Below are 10,870 nucleotides of genomic sequence, written 5' to 3' on the forward strand. Positions count from 1 at the left end.
ATTTCCTTGGAGACGTGTTTATAGACGAAGTAATATTTTTGTGGAATGTAAGAACATTTGGAAATATGACTTGACAACCCTGTGTCATGATTCCTTGACGGCAGGACAAAATCACTTGCGGTTGTTGAATTTTAAAATCGTTTTTTAGTTGCTCAAACGGTTGAATTTATAGAAAGTCAGTTGACGTCTCCGATCAAAAAATAAAATAATAACAATAAATAAAATACTCCATACATGTTTAATACCCCGTTCACACCGCATATTACCTGATATCAGGCGATTCGTAACTCTTTTAGAAGAAAGAAATCAAAGTAAGAAGAATTTAGCGTGGCCATTCATGCTTAGTTCTCCTCTATAATCATATCTAAAGAGATAACATGTGAATTTTTGTAACGAAAATGTTTGTTGGTGTCCAAGGAACACGTCTGAGAAGAAGTTAACGTTTTAATTCACATAACTACGTAGAAATTAAAAAAAATTAAACCAATGAAATGCGACCTTTCCTCCAGCCAAATGTCCCAAAATCTAGTTTTGGTAAAAATGAAAAAGTATTTCGAATCCCGTAATGTGTTACTATTCACAAAACTACGAAAATATCAGGAATGTAATATTTTTCTGCTCGACTCACACCAAATTAAAACATAAATTCTTCTGCAAGAAAATATTTGCAGATGTTGAAGGAACAAAGAACATTTTATTGAAAAAAAAAAAATTTCGCATGTATTATACGTATAATATATATAAATTTTGAAAAGAGTATTTTAGTGTGTTTTTCTGTATGCAAAAAACCATCTTCAAACATACGTAGTTTTTAAAATAATATCTTAACTTTTAGCAATAAGATACCTTTTATTTTTCAAATGTCTTTCCTGAACATTAACAAACATTTCAATGAAGAACAATTACATATCATGGCTTTGATTTTAGATTTAGAGGCGAATTGAGTTCAAATATTCATGATTTTGCTTGTTTAACGTAGTGTTGTGAATAATATCTCAATTTTCAGTAATCAAAAATCTGTTTTTTTTACTCAAAAGTCTTTCCTGAACATAAACAAACATTTTAATGGGAAAAATCATGCATCATAGCTTTAAATTTGGATTTAGAGACAAATTGAGCCAAAATACTCATGATATTGCATGTTTTACTTAGTTTTGTGAATAATATCTTTATTTTCAGTTATCAGATAACTATTATTTCTTCTCGAATGTCATTCCTAAATATCAACGAACATTTCATTGAAAAATATCACGTGTCATCGCTTTGAATTCTGATTTAGAGACAAATTGAGCCTAAAAAATTATGGTTTTGCATTTTTCATGTGGTTTTGTGGAAAATATTTAAATTCCAAATACACTAAAGTCGCTTTTTACGCGGGGGATACATGCAGCGTAAATTCCGGAATCCGCGTAAAAAAAACCGCGTAAATTCCGGAATCCGCGTGAAAGAAAACTGCGTAAATTCCGGAATCCGCGTAAACAAACCGCGTAAAAAAGCCGCGCAAAAAAACGCGTAAAAAGCGACCTTAGTGTATTCAGATACCTATTATTTTTCCCTCAATTATCTCTTCAAAACACAACGAACATTTTATTATAGTAAAAATCACAGATCACTGCTTCGAGTTTTGATTTAGAGGCAAATCCAGCATGAAAGTCATGATTTTGCATGTTTCACGTAGTTTTGTGAATAATATCTCGAGTTTTAGTAATCAGATACTTGTTATTTTTTCTCAATTGTCTTCTTTAAACATCAACGAACATTTTAATGAAAGAAGAATCACATGTCATCACTTTGAATTTTGATTTGGAGACGAAATAGATATAAAAAGTCATAATTTTGCATGTTTTACGTAGTTTTGTGAATAATATCGCAAGTTTTAGTGATTACATACTAATTATTTTTCCTCAAATGTCTTTTCTGAACATTAACAAACATTTTAGTTAAAAAAGAATCATATGTCATCGCTTTGAATTTAGATTTAGAGACAAATTTAGCACAAAAAGTCATAATTTTTGCATGTTTTACGTAGTTTTGTGAATAATATCTCAAGTTTTAGTAATTAGATACCTATCATTTTTTCTCAAATGTCTTTCCTGAACATCAGCGAACATTTTCATGTTAAAAAACCTACATGTTACCGCTTATTATTTTTGATTTAGAACGATTCAAAATGATGATGATTACTGTACAGTTCAGAGACTGAGGGAATAATATCAATAAGATCAAGCGTTACGGAATTCCATTTTTATATAGTAGATGATTCCAAGGGTTATTAGAGGTGTCAAATGTACTGAATCAAGTCACAAAACTGACCGATGATGTTTAATACCCCGTTCACACCGCATATTACCTGATATCAGGCGATTCGTGCTATCGAGGCCATATCACCATCCATATCACCAGGTATCCAATACAATCGAGTTGTCATCGGATATCACCTGGGCTACATGATATCGCGGATATCATGTTCGAAAACCAATAAAAGCCAGATTTGCAACAGTTGGCAACACAGCCAAAAAACATTGAACGCAACCCTACAAATTTCGCGATTCCCGTTACATGCGTAAAAGAAGAAAGGAAATATTTTTGCTTTTGTCATCCCGCACATTTTGAAAATTGCATATGAGAGTTCGCATTGATGCGAGCCAACTAGCTGACATCTCTATCCTAATTGCATTGATCTTGTTGTCTTATTTTTGCTTTGACCTGTTTTTGTTTTCTTTTCTTTTCAACCACCAAAGCAAATGTCAAAACATATCATTTCACTGTAGTGTGAACTCCCGAAGTGATATCCGATATCAGGTAATATGCGGCGCACGGTGCTCCCACAGACCGTTATTAGAAATTAGAATGCCCCAAATAATCTGAGTACACCATTCGATCGAAAAACCGAAAATGCCAGAAGTAAGGCCTTGTTCTATGAAACAGTTTTGCTGAAGACATTGAGTAGGGGTACTGTGGGTAAGCCCGGCACTGAGGGTAAGACCCTCACCCCTAGGATTTCAATAGAAAACGCTAATTAACTGTGTTTTGGAATATGTGAAGTGTTGGTATTTGATATTTTAGACATTTTAAGATGCATCGAAGCCACTGTGAAATCTCAAAAATCAAAAATAGACACGCTACTGCAGCAGATGCGTAAACGGTTGTAATTTTTCGTAAGTGGAACTTAAGCTTGTATTCATTTGAAAAGACTAAAATCATTTTTCGTTGCTCTACAATTTATTGCCTGTATTGTTAGCAATCACAGGAGTTCGATCAGAAATAATTTGAAGCGATGAATTAGTAGAAATACTCTTTTTTAAAAAATGTTTGCTGTCGGAGTAACACCGTCACCCAGTGAGTGGGGTAAGCCCGACATAGTCTGGAATTAGTTGGATGGTACTGACACATATATTCCATCTATTACCGATGACTTGCTACTACATAAATTAATTAATCGACTTAGAACCGTGCACTCAAGCTCTTCTGTTATTTATGAACTAGTTAAACGTTCCCGGCGATGCTCGGGATCAAAAATTTGAAAATTAGGAATCATTTTTTATAATTCATTGCATTATTAGCACAACTCACTTCAAAAATATTTCACATCTTATACGTCCATCATCACTTTAAGTACTTTAACATTCTGAGAACGCACAGAACGGAAATACCCATATTGGATTGCATTTTGTGATTTGGGGATGTTTTACAGAAACTGGAAGTCGCCATTTAGGATTTCAAAATGACGTATGGAGTTTGGAAGTTTCGGAAGTATTGAAATGGTTGGCCAAATACCACCTTAGATTATTTTCCTGAAACCAGAAGTCGTTATTTTGGAAAATGTTATGTGGGGTCATCTCAGTTCTGAATATACCACACTCGGGTGATAACCGGATATTCGTCAATCGTTCACAGTAAAACCTCTTTTTATGTAACTCTTTTAGAAGAAAGAAATCAAAGTAAGAAGAATTTAGCGTGGCCATTCATGCTTAGTTCTCCTCTATAATCATATCTAAAGAGATAACATGTGAATTTTTGTAACGAAAATGTTTGTTGGTGTCCAAGGAACACGTCTGAGAAGAAGTTAACGTTTTAATTCACATAACTACGTAGAAATTAAAAAAAATTAAACCAATGAAATGCGACCTTTCCTCCAGCCAAATGTCCCAAAATCTAGTTTTGGTAAAAATGAAAAAGTATTTCGAATCCCGTAATGTGTTACTATTCACAAAACTACGAAAATATCAGGAATGTAATATTTTTCTGCTCGACTCACACCAAATTAAAACATAAATTCTTCTGCAAGAAAATATTTGCAGATGTTGAAGGAACAAAGAACATTTTATTGAAAAAAAAAAAGAAAAAATCACAGGCGAATAGAGCTCATTCATGAGCTCAAGTCAAAATTTCGCATGTATTATACGTATAATATATATAAATTTTGAAAAGAGTATTTTAGTGTGTTTTTCTGTATGCAAAAAACCATCTTCAAACATACGTAGTTTTTAAAATAATATCTTAACTTTTAGCAATAAGATACCTTTTATTTTTCAAATGTCTTTCCTGAACATTAACAAACATTTCAATGAAGAACAATTACATATCATAGCTTTGATTTTAGATTTAGAGGCGAATTGAGTTCAAATATTCATGATTTTGCTTGTTTAACGTAGTGTTGTGAATAATATCTCAATTTTCAGTAATCAAAAATCTGTTATTTTTACTCAAAAGTCTTTCCTGAACATAAACAAACATTTTAATGGGAAAAATCATGCATCATAGCTTTAAATTTGGATTTAGAGACAAATTGAGCCAAAATACTTATGATATTGCATGTTTTACTTAGTTTTGTGAATAATATCTTTATTTTCAGTTATCAGATAACTATTATTTCTTCTCGAATGTCATTCCTAAATATCAACGAACATTTCATTGAAAAAAATCACGTGTCATCGCTTTGAATTCTGATTTAGAGACAAATTGAGCCTAAAAAATTATGGTTTTGCATTTTTCATGTGGTTTTGTGGAAAATATTTAAATTTCAAATACACTAAAGTCGCTTTTTACGCGGGGGATACATGCAGCGTAAATTCCGGAATCCGCGTAAAAAAAACCGCGTAAATTCCGGAATCCGCGTGAAAGAAAACTGCGTAAATTCCGGAATCCGCGTAAACAAACCGCGTAAAAAAGCCGCGCAAAAAAAACCGCGTAAAAAGCGACCTTAGTGTATTCAGATACCTATTATTTTTCCCTCAATTATCTCTTCAAAACACAACGAACATTTTATTATAGTAAAAATCACAGATCACTGCTTCGAGTTTTGATTTAGAGGCAAATCCAGCATAAAAGTCATGATTTTGCATGTTTCACGTAGTTTTGTGAATAATATCTCGAGTTTTAGTAATCAGATACTTGTTATTTTTTCTCAATTGTCTTCTTTAAACATCAACGAACATTTTAATGAAAGAAGAATCACATGTCATCACTTTGAATTTTGATTTGGAGACGAAATAGATATAAAAAGTCATAATTTTGCATGTTTTACGTAGTTTTGTGAATAATATCGCAAGTTTTAGTGATTACATACTAATTATTTTTCCTCAAATGTCTTTTCTGAACATTAACAAACATTTTAGTTGAAACAAATCATATGTCATCGCTTTGAATTTAGATTTAGAGACAAATTTAGCACAAAAAGTCATAATTTTTGCATGTTTTACGTAGTTTTGTGAATAATATCTCAAGTTTTAGTAATTAGATACCTATCATTTTTTCTCAAATGTCTTTCCTGAACATCAGCGAACATTTTCATGTTAAAAAACCTACATGTTACCGCTTATTATTTTTGATTTAGAACGATTCAAAATGATGATGATTACTGTACAGTTCAGAGACTGAGGGAATAATATCAATAAGATCAAGCGTTACGGAATTCCATTTTTATATAGTAGACTAGTTGAACGTTCCCGGCGATGCTCGGGATCAAAAGTTTAAAAATTAGGAAACATTTTTAATAACTCATTGCATTATTAGCACAACTCACTTCAAAAATATTTCACTTTTTATACGTCCATCATCACTTTAAGTACTTTAAGGTGAAACGGGACGTGGTCGCGATCAACTCGAATTTTGCAATCTAATTTTTTCTTGATTTATGAAGACTACGTACATGAAACTTTGATCAATTGTTTTCACAACTGTTGCATGCCTGAAGTAGCAATTTGAGTGCTGTTTATTTAGTGGAAGCCGAATTCTTTACGATCAAAATACAGAAGTAAAGGAACTCTAACCTCAAAATTGTATAGAAAAAGGCCACAATCCAGTTTCACCTCAACATTCTAAGAACGTACAGAACGGAAATATCCATATTGGATTGCATTTTGTGATTTTGGGATGTTTTACAGAAGCTGGAAGTCGCCATTTCGGATTTCAAAATGACGTATGGAGTTCGGAAGTTTTGGAAGTATTGAAATGGTTGGTCAAATACCACTTTAGGTTATTTTCCTGCAACCAGAAGTCGTTATTTTGGAAAATGTTATGTGGGGTCATCCCAGTTCCGAATATACCACACTCGGGTGATAACCGGATATTCGTCAATCGTTCACAGTAAAATCTCTTGTTATGTAACTTTTAGAAGAAAGAAATCAAAGTAAGAAGAATTTAGCGGGACCTTTCATGCTTGGTTCACCTCTATAATCATATCTAAAGAGATAACATGTGAATTTTTATAGCAAAAATGTTTGTTGGTGTCCAAGGAACACGTCTGAGAAGAAGTTAACGTTTTAATCCAAATAACTACCTAGAAATTAAAAAAAAAAAAGATTAAACCAATGAAATGCGGCCTTTCCTCCAGCCAAATGTCCCAAGATCTAGTTTTGTAAAAGTAAAAAAGTATTTCGAATCCCGTAATGTGTTACTATTGACAAAACTACGAAAACATCAGAAATGTAATTTTTATCTGCTCGACTCACACCAAATTAAAACATAAATTCTTCTGCAAGAAAATATTTGCAGATGTTGAAGGAACAACGGAAAAAAAAATAATTTACAGGCGAATTGAGCTCATGCTCAAAAAGTCAAAATTTTGCATGTATTATATGTATAATATATGTAAATTTCAAAAAGAGTATTTTAATGTGTTTTCCAGTATGCAGAAAATCATCTTCAAACTAATTTAGAGGCAAATTTAGCACAGAAAGTCAAAATTTTGCATGTTTTACGTAGTTTTGTGAATAATATCTCAAGTTTTAGTAATTAAATACCTATTATTTTATCTCAAATGTATTTCTTGAACATCAACGATCATTTTAATGAACAAAGAATCACATGTCATCGCTTTTAATTTTGAATTGGAGACGAATTAGGTATAAAAAGTCATAATTTTGCATGTTTTACGTAGTTTTGTGAATAATATTTCAAGTTTTAGTGATCAGATACTAATTATTTTTCCTCAAATGTCTTTCCTGAACATTACCAAACATTTTAGTGCGAAAAGAATCATATGTCATCGCTTTGAATTTTGATTCAGAGGCAAATTTAGCACAGAAAGTCAAAATTATGCATGTTTTACGTAGTTTTGTGAATAATATCTCAAGTTTTAGTAATTATATACCTATTATTTTTCTCAAATGTCTCTCCTGAACATCAGCGAACATTTTCATGTTAAAAAACCTACATGTCACCGCTTATTATTTTTGGCTCAGAACGATTCAAAATTATAATGATTACTGTACACCTCAGAGACTGAGGGAATAATATCAATAAGACCAAGCGTTACGGAATTCCATTTTTATATAGTAGATGATTCCAAGGGTTATTAGAGGTGTCAAATGTACTGAATCAAGTCACAAAACTGACCGCTTTCCCGGTGGTATTTGGAATATGCTCCGGTGTGGTCAATGTGATCCTGGCTTCGATGAAACTAGTTATTAATATGATTTAAAGTGCTTGCCGAGTATCAAATTCTTTTATGGTTTATACATAATGTTCACCGGAACTTGTTCCGGAAATCTCCCCAGAACCAGCTAACCGACAACAACCAAATTCAACAGTAACATACAGAAATGTAAGATCTCTCATTTGGCGGTTTCCGAATTCAAATTGGTTCAGTTAATTCGAGTAAATTCAAGAACAAACTTAGGTGCCGGTGTTACCGCCAAGGGGTGCCGGTTTCACCCGCACTGATTGCTAAACGTCGTTCTTATCTTAGTTTCAAAATTTCACTATTCCTTGTAAAATAACAGTTTGAAAGTACTGAAAACCTTAATATCTTGTAGAAAACAATCTGGGCAATGATTCTGTGAAACAAATATAACAATATTCGCCATCAAGTGCTACTAAATATACTTTTCCCTTAGGGGGCCGGGCTTACCCCCGGTATCATGGTCACAGTGGTTTAGTCTCCTACAAAGGAAAAAACATTCTAAATTACATTCACATTTACAATCTACAAAACATTCCGAAAATTGATGAATGTTGTTAAATTAGGATTGGTTTTGTTTCTAAAATTTCATCATCCTAGGAGTAAGTTTTATATTGTTCTAATCACTCTGAATTTTTTTTGTTCGTTGTGGTTGAAACTATAATTGCACTGTATATCGAGAGAAACAAGTGACATAATGAGGTACTCGATCAAAAGGTACTGTATGAAAGAAGATTACATTATTGGTGAAAGATCATATTTTTAACATTTTTAACACATGTTTTGGGTGTATCGGCAAAGGCGGTTATATTGGTTGTTCCGGTAATACAAACTTTACTTTTTGTTGTACAGAAAAACCTTGAAACTCGCCCGAAGCGCAATTGTGCGATAATCGTTTCGCTAATTGAATTGTGAAAATCTCGGTTGCGTTGCAACCAAGAAAAAAGCTATTGTAATTGTCCATCAATCTTTTAAGTCAATCAATTTTGAATTTACGAAATATTAATCTAATGACGTGTGGCCAATTGGATAACACGACGATCAGAACAATTAAACACTTCTGGGTCTTTGTTTTTTTTTTGCACCCAAAACAGTATCAATGGCACCAAGCTCTTACCTACTTGCATTGGCATTCAAATTATTCAATCAACACCTCTTTCAACAGAAGGCCAGGCGCGGTGAAATTCAAGCCATTTGGTAATGCACATTGACGTCAGTCCGTGCCTGGAACTGCCGACCCGACTCATCACTGTTTTTATCCAACTCGGCTTGAAAACTTTTTAATTTTGTTGCATCATTCCACAAAACTGGGTCTTTTCTAATGATGTGTGATTCATTGCGGCGGTGCTCGTACGTCATTATCTTTCCTGTGGTATACCGTTTATTGTCTCCACAGTACTGCTAAGTACCGCCAAATGGAAACAATTTAATGAGACCGATTTCAATGTGAAGTGCAGCACTGTGTCTTGCGTGGCAATGAAGTGTCTCAAGTAGTGCGTCAGTGAGCGTTAACTTTCTTCGCAGAAGTAATCTATAGATCTACTCCAATGAGTCGTTTCGATTCATTGTGACGCAAATCAGTAGTCCGTTACACCTGAGTCGTGGCTTGGAATGTTTGAATTAGCGGTTTTAAGACAAAATAGGAATTAGCTCTCTTCCTTTCCCGGAAGGGTCAGAAACAGGCATCGGTATTTTTTTGAAACCTGAAAAAGATTAAATGTACGCCAAAATTAAAACACTCCTTAAAAGGATTTCGTTTAAAATATTTTTTTTGTACTTTTAGGTTATACACGAGAAGCATCATCATTGCTACAGTATTACCTAACGTAGCAGTTCGAATTGATTACGCGTTGTCACATCTGTAATTACAATAAATGATTGCACTCGCTATCGGTTACGACAAAACCAATCGCGATCAAATAAAACCCACATTACTTAACCTCGACATCATAGAGTATCAACCATCGCAATTGTATAGCAGCGGGATTACCAACTGCAAACGTACTTTCAGCTTAATATTATCAGCTAGATCAACTGGTGTTGGGAATATGGTTTATTTTTAATACAGAAATAGTAGCAAAACAAAACCCACTGTTTTGGTTTTAATCTCTCTGGGACTATTTTTTTTCGCTTTATGCTCAGACAATTGCATCAGAAACACGCGATCGCGCGGATCGTTTCCGTCGAACCAGTGAATGGGATTGACGTCAATCGTAATAAAATAAAATAAGCAAAAAAGACAAGAGGGCCCGACTTCTGCGTTTGTGGTTTTCGGAGCATAATTGTGTTTTTTCTTTGAAGAAAAATATACTAAACATTGGCGTATTCAGCTTTCGAGAAACGGTGGGAAAGTAAGCTTTTGTAATAAGGCTTAAGCAATTGGTCAAAGTGGTTGCGTTTTGATAAATTATAGCCTCAAATTAAAATAGTCCCCATCCTGCTTCAACCTAGGCACGCCAGGGTCACTTAATATTACGCACGAAATACGCTCGTGTCGGTAGCGTTTTAATTAACGACCAGTATTGATAAAGAAATGATGAAGTATTTTCATGTGCAAGATATGCATGTATCAATTAGCGTGGCTTAGATTAGTATGTGCTGACTGAGGGTTTTCATGGGATTCATAACACGTTTCATCCTGGTGGTATGTTTTCGAATAGGACCTTTCCTTGATTTCATTTTATGTTCTATGAAATATTGTGTTTTGCAATTGTTACTCGTTTAACCTTGGAAAAATAATCAAATTTCGATGTAAAATTTACGCATGGCTTTTAAATCAAGGAAAATGCAAACTTCTTTCCAATTTTATGTAAAATGAAATACCCAATTGATATAATCATCACTTTAGTTCGTTACAGTTAGTTAGTGATTGAGAGGTATCATTTATTTTTTCTCTCAATGATAATCTTTCCAATCTATTTAACGCAATACGTGCCAGCAGCAAGCATAGATTTAAAGTAATGCACG

The sequence above is a fragment of the Wyeomyia smithii genome, chromosome 3 (genome assembly GCF_029784165.1).
Source record: "Wyeomyia smithii strain HCP4-BCI-WySm-NY-G18 chromosome 3, ASM2978416v1, whole genome shotgun sequence".
Lineage (NCBI taxonomy): Eukaryota > Metazoa > Arthropoda > Insecta > Diptera > Culicidae > Wyeomyia > Wyeomyia smithii.